The sequence below is a fragment of the Mauremys reevesii genome, linkage group 1 (assembly GCF_016161935.1).
Source record: "Mauremys reevesii isolate NIE-2019 linkage group 1, ASM1616193v1, whole genome shotgun sequence".
NCBI classification, from domain to species: domain Eukaryota; kingdom Metazoa; phylum Chordata; order Testudines; family Geoemydidae; genus Mauremys; species Mauremys reevesii.
Genome location: NC_052623.1, coordinates 187747880 through 187763600, shown reverse-complemented (window position 1 = coordinate 187763600; position 15721 = coordinate 187747880). Strand labels below are relative to the sequence as shown.

The following is a 15721-nucleotide window of genomic DNA, read 5'->3' as shown; positions in this document are numbered from 1 at the left end:
AGAGAACCAGAGATGGAGTGCTGAAGGCAGGAGCAGCAGCAGCAGTGGGAGTTGCCCGCTGGCCCTAAGGTGAAAGGTCAGAGCCAAGGGCCAGTCAAGGCTGAAGGAAGGGGGAACAGTGGAGGGGCTTACCAGCTGACGTCTCCTTGCTGGAGAATTTAGACTCTGAGAAACAGTAAGAGGGCTGGAGGAGTGAAGGATTCTTCCCTGTCCAGGATGGTCCCAGCAGAAAGGCTGAGGAAGTTCCCGTTGGGAAGAACAAAGTTGCACCCAGGAAGAAATGGCTAGGGTGTCTGTCCAGGCAGAGGGACAGAGGAGGACTGACAAAGAGTCTGGGTGTGGTGGAGCATGCCAGAATATGGTGTTTGTTAGGTGTTTGTCAATGGCCAAGAGGAAATGTGATTTTTAAGGACTACTTGCACTGGGATGATATGGACTATGCTTTGGGACTTTTGCACTATTTTTTGTTGTTAAACTATGTTGATGGTCTACAGGATAAGCTTCATTGAATTACTGGGGACTCAGGGAAACTGAAGTGAGGGACCACTTGCAGAGTTGCCACAAAGGAAAGGCCACATGTTTATACCATCCTAGTATTTTGTAATAACTTTCAAAATAATAACAAAAAGGGCAGCCTCCATCTTACCAGCTCGAGATGGTGAGTTCTCCCCTACTTGTTTGCTTTGGGAAACCCCCACTGTGTTGTGGTCTAACTAGGTCATAGAGGGGGAATAGCTCCTGTGAGTCAGGGATTAGCTCCCCGCTGAGGCTAGCACCACCCAAGTCTGCCTCTGCCACCTTTCCCTCACCCTGCTGGGTGTCCAGGGCAGCCTGTTTCATATCTTTGCAAACATCCAGGTTTTAAACCACACCCACGTTGACTCCACAGATGGGTCCATGCTGAAATGGGGCTCTGCACTCACATGTGCACTCAGAATACAGTCCAATTCCTCCTAAAACTGGCACTGTCAGATCTTATTCTTATCCCTTGTCTTCCAGGAGATCACCTTCAGCCCCTTTATCTTCTCCCTGCGCTGTTGTCTGGTCTTCTCAATCCCATGGTGTTCCTCCAGCTTATGAAATATACCCTTCATACCACCCTGTGTTCCTTTTTTTACTGTTAAAATGAAGGGGTTTTACTCACTTTGGTTGAAGCCCCTTCCACGATTCTGGTGTGTTCATTCAGCCAAGTGGATGCCTGGCAACAGACTGTCCTAGCAGGGGTCATTATTCTGCTTTTCCAAACACCGGAGGTGGGTGAGCCTGAAGAATATGCAAGCAGGGTGGGCTGTGAAACTGAGAAGAGGTATATTAAGGTAGACAACTTCCAGTCAGGGGTCAGAGCACAGGAAGATGGGAAGGCAGTACAAAGGAATGTATCTCCAGTGGGATTATGGCAAGGGATTGGAGGACCATGATATCCCAGTTGTTGTGGGAGTTCATCAGTGCATGTACTCACTGACTGCATTAACCTCAAGGTAGCAACACATGACAAAAGCAACCTTGTGGCCAGCCCTATAGTTCAGAGGATGGTGCCTGTCTTGCTCTGGAGCACTAATAGTGGCATGTGAATGTATAGATGCATACTGTGTTAATGGGAAAACTCAGTGTTCAGCCCGAGCTTAGCATGCAGTGAAGACACATAGATATTCTCAGTTTATAAAATGAATATGTGCTATTGTCTCAGTGTCTCAGATACATAGATATTCACAGTTTATAAAATGAATATGTGCTATTGCAGATGAAGGAAGGACAAGAAAGCCAGTTCTTTATCTTTACTCTTAAACAGTTATATTGCAGTGACACTTAGAGGCCAAACTGTTTGGGCTTCACTGCTCTAGCTGCTGTACAAACATATTGGAGGTGACGGTGCCTGTCCCAAAGAGTTTACAGTCTAAAAGTCAATACCTAACAGATGAGACAAACAAGTGGGTCAGAACAGGGTTTGGGGAAGACAGGGGAAAAAATAATAGGATGTGTGCAAATCTTTTGCCAATTAGGAGAAGTAGCCACAACTCACCATCTGCATAGGTGTTTTCAGATAGCCATATAACATATGCATGATAGCACAGGTACAGTTTCAAAGAGTGACTTGGAGGATAAAATGGTTGCATTATGGATTTTGACTGGAGGTTTATGCCATGAACAAATTCTAGATTTGAAAACCAAAATATGGAATATGTTTGGAATAAGAATGGGTACATTAAATTATACAAATGCAAAAGGACTATGTAAAAGCTATGGATGGGTGAAGCAGTCTGCACAGAACAAGAACTGATCCAATTATTTCCTCTTAAGTGTCACTACTGTTTGGTTAATCATTTTCTTTTCTGTAATGACTTATATTTTAAACAATTTCTTTGCTTCAGAGTCTGGAGTAAAAAGAAAACTGTTTCTCGTTTATATTTTGTAGTTTATAATTTCTCATCATCTGCTTAAAGGTTCTTCTCTCCTATTCCACTTACCATAGATTTATGATTTTATATGCCTCAAATTTCCTTTTTACTAGAAAAGGCAAAAATAGTGCCTCTTCACAGCCCACAATACGATTTATAATAATATGAATTTGCTAGTTGTTGCAGCACTCAACCTTCAGCTTCAGTCCCAGGAACACCACCTGAGCCTGGGCAATATTCTGCCCTGACAAATGCCCTACCTTTTCAATACAGTTTAATGAAAAATAATCTAAGTAATATCATGTACAGAACTCAGACATAAAGGCTGGAGCAGGAGAGATGAGGAAGGAAAGGATGGATAAATACAGAACTAAAAAAAAATATATGCAAAAGGATAAAAATATCCAGATCAGCACCTGTCGCCTGTAATTCTCTGCTGATTCCAAAAAACAACAGTACAGCATGTACAAGATGGAAGCAAAAGAGGCAGTAACTTTGTACCACTTGTATTTACAATCTTAGCATCTGGCTCATAAGAAAATCCTGGAACTGATCAGATATTCATGCTTTTTTGACTATGGGATACTCCACCCTAAGTTATGGCAACAGCCTGAATTTTTCCATCCATCATCTAATACATCACCATCCTCTTGCCACTTGGGATACATCTACTGAAGAGGCAGACCTGCTTGTCTACAGGAAGAAAGGACTAAAAAGGCTTCAGCTTTATTATATAACTTATCAAAATAAGATGGGTGGTGGGTAAGCAGTGAATGTTCCTTGCCAATTCAAATCAAACGTGTATCTGGGTAGACTTTGACATGGCAGACTAATAGGAACACAGGTTCCCTAGACTACTGACTACAGTGTATTAACAGCATGGTGTAAATTCTAGTTTCTTTGCTAAGCAGTGACCCTACAAGGTATACTCCCATGGTCCATCTGCCAGCGGATGGCAGCTCATGCCATGCTAGGCCAGTGACCCATTTGAGTTTTGAACTGGGCAACTGGGCCCTTCTCTCCCAGAAATTATTGGAATGATCATATATTTCCAATGTTGTATGCAATGTTGCTGTAGCCATGTCTCTCTCTCCAATATCCTGGGACAAGATGGCTGAGGCAATAACTTTTATTGAACCAACTTCTGTTGAGGGAGAGAGACGAGATTTCAAGCTACACAGAGCTCCTCTCCAGGTCTGGGAAAGGTACTCAGAGTGTCACAGCTACATAAAAGATCAAACAGATAGTTTAGCATAAGTAGTTAGCACATATTCTAAGAGATCATTCAATGTGAAATGCCAAACATAACCAAAACAGATTTGTGACAGTGTTAGGATAATAGGCACAAATCTCTTTTTGGCAAGGAACTGCAAAATAATCTGGGACCTACTGATAATTAATGCAGTTATCCTGAAATCTGATGAGGTTCAACAACGACAAGTGCAGAGTCCTGCACTTAGGACGGAAGAATCCCATGCACTGCTACAGACTAGGTACTGAATGGCTAGGCAGCAGTTCTGCAGGAAAGGACCTATGGGTTACAGTGGATGAGAAGCTGGATATGCGTCAACAGTGTGCCCTTGTTGGGCTGTATAAATTGGGGCATTGCCAGCAGATCGAGGGATGTGATCATTCCCCTCTATTCAGCATTGGTGAGGCCTCATCTGGAGTACTGTGTCCAGTTTTGGGCCCCACACTACAAGAAGGATGTGGAAAAATTGAAAAGAGTCCAGCGGAGGGCAACAAAAATGATTAGGGGGCTGGAGCACATGACTTATGAGGAGAGGCTGAGGGAACTGGGATTGTTTAGTCTACAGAACAGAAGAATGAGGGGGGATTTGATAGCTGCTTTCAGCTACCTGAAAGGGGGTTCCAAAGAGGATGGATGTAGACAGTTCTCAGTGGTAGCAGATGACAGAACAAGGAGTAATGGTCTCAAGTTGCAGTGGGGGAGGTTTAGGTTGGATATTAGGAAAAAAATTTCACGAGGAGGGTGGTGAAGCACTGGAATGAGAATAATCACTTCCCTCCAGCCACTGGCAATGTTCCTACTAATACAGCCCAATATGCCGTTGGCCTTCTTGGTAACAAGGGCACACTGTTGACTCATATCCAGCTTCTCGTCCACTGTAATCCCAAGGTCCTTTTCTGCAGAACTGCTGCTTAGACAGTCGGTCCCCAGCCTGTAGCAGTGCATGGGATTCTTCCTTCCTAAGTGCAGGACTCTGCACTTGTCCTTGTTGAACCTTATCAGATTTCTTTTGGCGCAATCCTCCAATTTATCTAGGTCACTCTGGACCCTATCCCTACCCTCCAATGTATCTACCTCTCCCCCCAGGTTAATGTCATCTGCGAACTTGCTGAGGGTGCAATTCATACTATCATCCAGATCGTTAATAAAGATGTTGAACAAAACCGTCTCTGGGATTGAGCCCTGGGGCATGCAACTTGATACTGGCTGCCAACTAGATATCGAGCCATTGATCACTACCCATTGAGCCCAACAATCTAGCCAGCTTTCTATCCTCCTTATAGTCCAAGATGGGTCATAACATGAATGCTTTGAATGCCAAACAAAGTACTCATTAAAAAGTCGGGTCAGTTTAGGGAAGCTGTAAACCACTGATAGAGGTATGTGTCTCCTTTTCATTAATGTTTACGGCTTAAAGAATCAAAATTAGAAAGACAGATTTTCTAGTGAACGGAGACGCTATATCTGTCACCAAAATGTTGGCTTCAATGTTTTCTGTATGCTCTGCATAAACCAACAGATCAGATGAGTCCCAATTTCAATTAGCTTTCTAGAGTGAGGATGAGGCACTGCAATTTTCCTAAAAGCAGCTTAATTTTATTGTTATATGAAATTCCAGACTTTGCATGAAAAGCGAATAACTGAAAAGCATTTAAAAAATCTGAGAACCCTCGTCAGTAGCTGCGGGGGAGTATTTTCAAACCTAACACGACAAAGATGCCATGTACATGAAATCATGTATAAATGATAGGGTCTTTTCTATAAAGCAAACTTTCTTCTAACTACTAATCTGAAGAGCTACTATATTTCATGGTGGGGAAAAAATCCTCAAGGCATAGTGAGTTCAGTAGTAAACAATGCCTGGCTTTTCTGTTAATATAATGGACCATTTACAAAAAGCAAATCATCAACAGCGAGCTGTTCTGTAGCACAGAAAGGAATAACATAATCTTTGTGGGACTGATTTGTGGTTCTGCATGCATAATAAAACCTGCAAAGTGAAAATAATTCTGATTAAATGTCATTTTTTCCTCCTCTTTAAATGTTGACCTAGGAATACAGAGGTACTGGATGTTCTCTATCTCACAGCTTAACAATATAGAAAGAGTTTCTTTGCTGTGCAGTATGATTACCAGCCAAAGAAAAACATCTGAAAAGAATTTCATCTGTTTAAATAGTTGTTATAGAGATGAGAGAATAATTCTTAATGAATAGTGACTAATTTTTTCCCCTTCTTGTGGTATGTCAATGAGCAGACCGTTATTTCATCTAATGTATTTATTTATAAGAAAGTATTTGAACATTATGAATTATTGTAACTCTGGATTGATTGTGAACCTTATTCTGGCATATTCTCTGTGCACTATGAATAAATACTATTCTACTGAAATCAAACACAAAACTTCCATTCACTAGAAGTATTTGAGCTGTGATGGTTAGCTGTGATTGATTGATTAAGTCACACTGATTTGTTACTGATTGGATGAGTGTCAATATTTCTGATGCAAATACTTGTGCATATTATTTTAAAATCCAGTTTCTGTGAATTGTTGCGTGCCGTATGAAAGTCACTTTCTATGAACAATTGTGTTAGTAAAATTGGATGACAAAAATACTTGCAGAAAGCAAACACAAAAGGAGCATGACGTGGCTGAAGCAAAATCATTATAATCTGTAGCAAATGTTTGAAGAAAAATGTTTGCAGCATTATAACTGTCAAGAATCCTCCTCCACTCTGAACTTTAGGGTACAGATGTGGGGAGCTGCATGGACACTTCTAAGCTTAATTACTAGGTTAGATCTGGTAACACTGCCACCATCCAGAAATTTCAGTGTCTGGATCACTTTCTGTCCCCCCAAAACCTTCCCCTCCCTGGGTAGCCTTGAGAGGCTTTTTCATCAAGTTCCTGGTGAACACCGACCCAACCCCTTGGATCTTAACACAAGGAGAATTTAACCATCACAATTCCTGGTGAGTCCAGATCCAATCCCCTTGGATCTTAACACAAGGGGAAAAAATCAATCAGGTTCTTAAAAAGAAGGCCTTTAATTAAAGAAAGAAAGGTAAAAATTATCTCTGTAAAATCAGGATGGAAAATACTTTACAGGGTAATCAGATTTGTATAGCCCAGAGGAACCCCCTCTAGCCTTAGGTTCAAAGTTACAGCAAACAGAGGTAAAATCCTCTCAGCAAAAAGGAACATTTACAAGTTGAGAAAACAAACATAAGACTAACACGCCTTGCCTGGCTATTACTTACAAGTTTGAAACATTTCTACATTTTTTTCTCTCCTCAGTCCCAAGAGCGAACAACCCCCAAACAAAGAGCACAAACAAAAGACTTCCCTCCACCAAGATTTGAAAGTATCTTGTCCCCTTATTGGTCCTCTGGTCAGGTGTCAGCCAGGTTTACTGAGCTTCTTAGCCCTTTACAGGTAAAAGAGACATTAACCCTTAACTATCTGTTTATGACAATCCCAAATCCTAGTGTTTTAATTTTTTTCCCATATGAAAGACAGAAGCTGTTGAAAGAAACAGTGAATTTTGTCTAGAATTTGGGAAATGTAAATGGATTCAAAACAGGCCTTATTTTCAGGGTGCTTTATTTATCCATAAATGATCTAATACCGAATATGTTTACTGAGTCAAAATACGTTTAACAGAGAGGTACTACTGGAGGAAAAAATTAAGCAAACATCTTCCAGATCTTTTGTCTATTGGGTAGAGCCCCCCGTCCACAACCTACAGTCTAGTTCCTTTTTTTTTTTTTAAGACCTTGCATATTTATTAACTCTCTGAAGTTCTGGGTTGGCATAAAGGTCCACTTACACAGATCCTTTTCCACATTTTGGAAAGCTGAAGAAGGGGCAAAAGGAACTATTGGTTGCTTTTGGACTGGCTAGGTTATTCAGATTGTATTGTATATAAAAGGTCTGAATCGAGCAGATGCTGTCTGGCTGGGCATGTGCAGAAGTGCAGTCAATTATTCAATTTTCCCCCAGATCTACTGTAGCCCTCCAAAGACCAGATGCTAACACATTATCCTATTTATGTCCACAGCTCCATGCCCATGGGATGCGGTGTAAGTCACTGCACCATGTACAATTCGGTAGATGGACATATTAATAAAATTCCTGAAGCATCGTTCACAACCCTGAAGAAGGTTAAAGTACATTTGACAGAGATGTCATTGGAGGCCATATATTATGAATAATATGTCGAGAACAAATATCACAGCCTGCACTACACTGATAGCATAAGCAACATCATACTGACTCAAATTCACTCTGAATCAAAGGCTTCCATTGCAAGGATAAGAAGTACCAAATCCTACAAGTTATACTCTAAACTAGCGGACTTAGAAAAACCTATTTTGGTACAAATTATAGGGACGTGTGATAGGTACTGTATGCCAATTACACTTAAAGCACTCCGCAACCACGTACGCATGGGAATGTGGTCGATGTAGTTAAAGGAGAGGTTAGTTAAATTTCAGTAAAATGATTGGTTAAGGTATAGCTAAGCAGAATTCAAGTTTTACTATATAGTCTGCAGTCAATCAGGAAGTGTGGGGGGAATGGGAACAGGGACTGGGGATGGGGGAATTGGGATCATGTTTTACTAAAGGGGGAAATGGGAACAGGGGATGGGAACAGAAACAGGGACACAGGCTCTGTGGTGTCAGAGCTGGGAAGGGGGACACTAAGAAAGGAAACTGGAATCATGCTTGCTGGAAGTTCACCCCAACAAACATTGAATTGTTTGTGCCTTTGGACTTTGGGTATTGTTGCTCTCTGTTCATGCAAGAAGGACCAGGGAAGTAAGAGGGTGAAGGAATAAGCCCCCTGACATCAAGTTGGGTTGGTATAGGGACAGAGACATGCACAACACCATCCCCTCCTTCACATTCTGCGGATCTTACCCAGAAAAGATAAGACAGCCTCAGTTTGAGGTCAGGATCCCCCCACAGGTACTTCCAGGAGAGTCCTGCTTCTGCAGCTCCATTTGAGGCAGTGTGCCACAAACTTCCAGTAAGTTGGTCACCCTCTGGACAAATGGCCCTGGCCTCCTGCAAAATCTGCAGAGATCTTAGGGATGCTGGTACTTTGTTCATGGGTCACTCTGCAGAGGACCACACCATGCTCCACCCCAATAGAACAATCAAGTACGAACTCCAAGGAATCCGTGCAGATCTCTCCTTCATCACAGGCCCCTCCTACGTGTTTGAAACCATGTGTGGAGGGAAGGGCAGGAGGGAGCAATCCTGCTTCTAGATATTTGAAAAACAAAATCACAACCAGCAGTTCATGAAATATATCATAGTTCATTGAGCGTTACTTGGAAATCCCAAAGTAATTAACTAAAATAAATACCAGAGTTGGTAAAAAAACAGAAACACTATTTTATGAAAATTTTCAACATTTCTACATTTTTTTCTCTCCTCAGTCAGAACAGACCCATTTTCCTTCCCCTACTTATTAATTTCATTTAAAAAATATTTTCCACTGTGACAGCTCTAGTTTATCCCAGGCATGTCTCAGCCCAAAATTCAGGAGGCATAAAATGGCAGTACCATTCAGAAAGTGCACTTTAGAATCGAGACCTTTAACTCCAGGTGGATCTATGTGCAGAAACCTTGCTTATGTGTAGGTGGATAGTACTGGCTCAAGGTTTCGTGTGTGAGAAGAAGGGGCAGGGTAGCAACTTGTTCAAGACCTACTTGGCCATGTAGTCTGAGGTATACAATTTTTTTGTCTTTCATTCTGTAACTTTGCAATGACTGTGCACAGATGGAGTCGTCTCATCCCCATGTACTCGCTTTGGGTCTGCAAACCCTCTGCAGGCAAGTGGGGCCCTTTAGCCATGACCTGTGTCAATATCTGCCTTCAAAGTTTACCATAGCAATGCCCTGTGGAGTACCACTCATGAGACACTATAACACTCCAACATTCTGCACTCTGATCAAATAATTCCTCTTATTTGGCAGGCTAAAAAAAAAAAAAGAAAAGAAAAAAAGGGGTCACAGACTGTTCCGCAACAACAGCATCCTGAATGGTAATAGAAAATGTTGCTGCTGGGTTATATAACCATTGCCATCTCTTATTCTCAAAGGTCAAAAGCATTAACCATATGTCGACAACATTTATAAATAGATTTTCTATGGAGCTTTACTTAAGTGGAATGAATAAAACACTGAGACTCAAACAAAGCAATTAGAACCAGTAGGATCTTTTAGCTTAATAGCTGCATTAGGCAAGACACATGAATGTTGGTACACATGCACTCAGAAAAACTAGGCGACGTTTTCACCATTTGTAGATTCTGACATAAAATGCATTCACTGAGGGCTACAGTGCAGCTGGTTGTACCATGGGTGTGCAAGGTGGGGAGGACACAAGAAGCCTTTTCTCATACTAGCTAGCATGCCCCTGTGGTACAAGCCATTCCAAAAATGGCCAGGAGGAGGGAGAACCTGGCTCCTCTGCACAAGTGCCAGCCATGGAGTTGAGCACATGCTGTACCCTTCCTAAGGGATAGAGCAGCAAGTGCACTCCCCAGGGGTCAGGGGTGCATAAAGTTGGCCTGTGCCCAATAGGCACAATGTGACCCAGAGCGGATAAGATAGTCCATGCTCTTTTTCTCTTATGTTTTAAGCAATTTTATTTCCAATACCCTGCATGAAGCGCCAATGAGGAAAATTACATGCAAACACTGTACATTTCCCACACATCTCTTATTCTGCATACAACACTGCACACAGAAAATGACATTAAAAGACCATTATAAAGGTTGCAAAGTCAAATACTCAAAAGTTAGGAAATGCCAGAATTCAGGTTCTCCATGCCATCTTCATTCATCCCCCTTGTGCATATGCATTATGATGCAATCTTTAAATTACATGGTCACATAATATTTTTCCCACAGGACCCTTGCACATGATGATCCTGGTTGGGGATAATTCGGGACTATGTAGTAAAGGTGGCTGCCTCATTTTGCATTAGTTGGAAAGCGTCTATTGAATGAGGCAGGGAACTACAGGAGAAGGAAAGATGGCATACCACTATCTACATGCTATCTTGGAGAACTGGATTCTATCCCTGCCTGTGCCACTTAGTTCCTGTGTCATGAGGGGCAAGTCATTTGAACCAAATGTCACAGCTGGACACTAATTGTGTGTTTCTCGTTTTCTGGGTGTCCAACTTGAGACCCTGGTGCAGAAGTGCTGACCACTTGTAGCTGCTACTGATGTCTACATGTTAAAGCATAGCTGCCATTAAGTGCCACATAATGCTAAGTACTTTGAAAACAACCAGGCCCTAGGCATCTCAAATTGGGCACCCAAAAATAATGGACTCTTTTTACCTTAATCATCCTATGCCTCCATTTCCTATCTATAAGATGGGGATAACTAGAGGGTCATAAGAACATAAGAAAGGCCGTACCGGGTCAGACCAAAGGTCCATCTAGCCCAGTATCTGTCTACCGACAGTGGCCAATGTCAGGTGCCCCTGAGGGAGTGAACCTAACAGGCAATGATCAAGTGATCTCTCTCCTGCCATCCATCTCCATCCTCTGACGAACAGAGGCTAGGGACACCATTCTTACCCATCCTGGCTAATAGCCATTTATGGACTTAGCCACCATGAATTTATCCAGTCCCCTTTTAAACATTGTTATAGTCCTAGCCTTCACAACCTCCTCAGGTAAGGAGTTCCACAAGTTGACTGTGCGCTGCGTGAAGAAGAACTTCCTTTTATTTGTTTTAAACCTGCTGCCTATTAATTTCATTTGGTGACCCCTAGTTCTTGTATTATGGGAATAAGTAAATAACTTTTCCTTATCCACTTTCTCAACATCACTCATGATTTTATATACCTCTATCATGTCCCCCCTTAGTCTTCTCTTTTCCAAACTGAAGAGTCCTAGCCTCTTTAATCTTTCCTCATATGGGACCCTCTCTAAACCCCTAATCATTTTAGTTGCTCTTTTCTGAACCTTTTCTAGTGCTAGAATATCTTTTTTGAGGTGAGGAGACCGCATCTGTACACAGTATTCGAGATGTGGGCGTACCATGGATTTATATAAGGGCAATAATATATTCTCAGTCTTATTCTCTATCCCCTTTTTAATGATTCCTAACATCCTGTTTGCTTTTTTGACCGCCTCTGCACACTGCGTGGACATCTTCAGAGAACTATCCACGATAACTCCAAGATCTTTTTCCTGACTCGTTGTAGCTAAATTAGCCCCCATCATGTTGTATGTATAGTTGGGGTTATTTTTTCCAATGTGCATTACTTTACATTTATCCACATTAAATTTCATTTGCCATTTTGTTGCCCAATCACTTAGTTTTGTGAGATCTTTTTGAAGTTCTTCACAATCTGCTTTGGTCTTAACTATCTTTAGCAGTTTAGTATCAACTCATACACTCAGTTGCTTCTATAGGCAGAGTTCATTGCACCATTCCATCCCCAATGACCCCTCCCCTTCCACAAGCTCCGTGTGTCATTTTCTCATCCCCCTCTATTTCAAGGACTCTGTGCAACCTCCCCGCTTCCTCCCTCATGCTAGGGGCTCTGCGTCCGCTCCATTTCCCTTTTGGCTGCTTCTGTCTTAGCATACCTGTGTCTAGAGGGACCTGCATGTCATTGCTTCTGTAGCCAAGCTCATTCCACATATCGTAACCTCAGCATTGGGACCCAACGTGAAGATGAGGCCAGGCAGCACTCACCGAAGTCGCTCCATCTCCTCCTCCTCCCATGCTGCAGGAAGGAAAGGTGAGGCTGGACACTGTGCAGGGTATGATGTTGGCAGGGGCGGCTCTAGAGCCCAGCGGGGCAAGCACCCGCCTGGGGCGGCCCTTTCCCAGGGGGGCGGCAGGCTGGGCCGGTGGACCTGCCGCTGTCATGCCTGCGGGAGGTCCATCGGAGCCTCGGGATGAGCGGACCTGCCGCAGGCATGACTGCGGACGGTTCGCTGGTCCCGCAGCTCGGCTGGACCTCCCGCAGGCATGACTGTGGCAGCTCAACCGGAGCCGCCGGACCAGCGAACCGTCCGCAGCTGCGGGAGGTCCAGCTGAGCCGCGCGACCAGCGGACCCTCCGCAGTCATGCCCGCGGGAGGTCCGCTGCTCCCGCAGCTCGGGGGCGCCTCCCGGGCATGATTGCTTGGGGCGGCCAAATTTGTAGAGCCGCCCCTGGATGTTGGTAAGCAAAGTGCCAGCTATGACCAAGGCTTGAGGCATTAGCATGTTCAGAGTCTGGACTGGAAGTGTTAACTGAAGTCCATCTCTCTGTCTACACTTGAATTTAGTCATGTTTTGAAACATGCTAATTGGCATGTGTAGCCTAAGAGTTATAAAGTCTATCATAGACATAATCAAATTACTTGCTGCTAGTCATGTTTAACCTCAGTCAGCAGAACACCTTCAGGCAGACAGGGAGCTGATGCAGAGAATTAAACAAATAGGAACAAACATTTAAGTTGTGGAACATCTGTATAGAAGTTACAGCTGTGTCATTTAACATGTTAAAACATGACTAAAATTTAGGCACATAAAATATAATCTCCAAAACCGCATAAATGACTTCAGAGCCTTCATCTAATTTAAAGTTAATTAGACTTAGGATCCTAAGTGCCCCTAAGTCAGTTTTGAAAACAGGACTTAGGCTCCTAAGTCACTTAGATGCTTTTGAAAATTTTACCCCCTACGCCTATATTTTCAAAAGTGACTACGATTTTGGTTGCCCAACTTGAGACACTATAAAGAGTTCTGATTTTCAGAAAGTCCAAAGCAGCTAAAGATTGAAAATCAGACCTTTTTAAAAGATGTCTCAAGTAGGGTACCCAAAAATTAAGGCAGTCAGGTTTATGTTTTCAGAAGTGAATAGTGATTCTATCAATAAGTTCCCTGAAGCTGGCATCACAGAAATTTGGAAAATGACAGAGAAAAGTTACTTGATAATTGTGACTTTACTGTAGTGTCAAGTGACTTACCAGAGTGCTCAGCCCAAGACAACACAATATTCTCTCTTAAACAAAGTATTGTGAGGCTGAACTAGTGACTAACCTAGTCCTATATATTACTTCTATTATAACAGAATAATTCAACATGTCTGAGGAGCACAGGACGATTATAAATGTTTTTAATTTAATTTTTGTTTTAAACTTAACAAATATATTCAATTCAATTTATTTGAACAACTTTCACATTTAATTAGAGGATCAGGATATATTTATGGGTTGTTATGTGCAGAGTTCCACAAAATTCACTTATTAAGGGGCAAGACTTTATACCATCCATTATGTAAAATGTGGTATTAAATTTAAAATATAAGAGTGGGTATATTAGCATAACTAAGATGCAACACTTTAAAATGCAATTATCACATAATAGGATTGCTCATGCATCTATAATGCTAGAGTTTCCTTAAAGTATATTTAGAGGATGCACCACTCAGCACATTCATAACTATCTCTTAATTACCCTCCCCGTATATTGCCACAAAGATTCAGAGGACAGAGGAAAGTACTGCAGCACAAAATGGCCTGAGCACAAGTAGCATGAAGATTTTTGAACCTTTGTTAAATATGTTGAACCTTTTAAAATCCTATATTATACATTGTTCAATGAGGGAACCAGTAATGAATTCCCAAATCTACATTTTGAAACGATTATTTACATACTCAAAATTAGTAACTCAAAGCACAGTGCTGCATGTCTCTGGTCCCCTTTATTAAAGGTCTGTTGTACAAGGGACTCTTAGGGTGCCCCTCAAAAACTCTTTTGTTTTTGCAAATGAAGAACTGTATTTTATCAAAGCTAATGCTTCCCTCTGCCATACTTGTACTTTTGACAGGATCTCCATTACTATTCATTTTGCAATACAGAAATGGGCACTTCAGACATTTAGAGCACTCTAGTCCCTTTATCATAACTTTTGTAGGATTTTGAGTATGTTTGTAAGCTAACCCTATTTCTCGTATGGACACATTCCAAAAGCAACTGTATATTGAAAAGCCTTGCAGCTCTCCATCTCTTACATCTGCTATGTATACACTACACAGTTTTTAGCGACAGGGCCGTGTTGCTACAGTCATTTCACTAAAAGCACTCCCGCTGATAAAAAATCTCTACCCCCAACAAGCGACATTAGCTCCTGCCAACAAAGAGCTGTTCACACCGGCGCTTGTCATCGGCAAAAATTGTCTTTCAGGGGGGTATTTTTTTAACACCTCTGAAAGACAAAAGTTTTGTCGTTCAGTTGCCAGTGTAGACATAGCCTAACTACTGATGCATTCATTGAAAAATGCAAATTCATTGTTATATATCCCTTAATATTAACTGCACTAGAGCTACAAAAGTAAAAGCATTAACCTCAACTTCTATCATTACCTGTCAAGATCAAGTAACCAATAATACGAAAACCTCCTGCACAAATGTCCATGTACAGCTGCACTCAAAAACAGTACTTGCCCTGGAGGTCCTGGTTATATCAGCAACAAACATTGGCATTACCAGGATCTGCTATTTACCCATGTGTTTGCGTTATTGGAATTTAACCATTTATGATTCTGTGAATTTCTGAAAGAAAGAAAGAATTAATGCCATGCTGTTTATTTTCAAAGAGAGTGCATAAAACAAAACCAAGGCCAAGTGAGTAGCTTACCTCAGAAGGCATACTGTTATTAGCCTCTGTATTGTAAACTATCAGTCAAGTCATCCAAAAGATACATGAAAAAAAAACCCAAAAGGCTGCACTAATCATCTACTCCAAACTACACAAATTGCTCCAAACTACAGCACCTGGACACTTGTTTAACATGAGTAAACAAACTGGAGGACAGAAAGTACAGGTAAGGAAGAAACAGAAGCAGTGGCCACTCAAAGAGTGCTCAGCACTTTTGAAAACTAGGACACCTATTTAGGTGCCCAGGTGTGGATTTAGGAGTCTCACTTCCAGCTCCTAGTTTTGAAAATCTTGGCCCATAAGGCCTCAGACTGTTGCATGGGTCCCTTAGGACACTAGGGCACACTACAACTTCCTCTATGCGCCCAGCACTGAGCTCAG

The 15721-nt window shown here is 41.9% G+C and overlaps 1 long non-coding RNA gene across 1 annotated transcript in view; it reads right to left on the bottom strand.

The window, feature by feature from the left end:
• The window catches only part of LOC120393895, a 29160-nt gene extending 27906 nt beyond the window's left edge, over positions 1-1254 (bottom strand). Inside the window, exon 1 of the long non-coding RNA XR_005592195.1 lies at positions 1145-1254. This is a non-coding gene — a long non-coding RNA (uncharacterized LOC120393895). The remainder of the gene's footprint in view (positions 1-1144) is intronic.
• Between the last annotated feature and the right edge of the window lie 14467 nt (positions 1255-15721).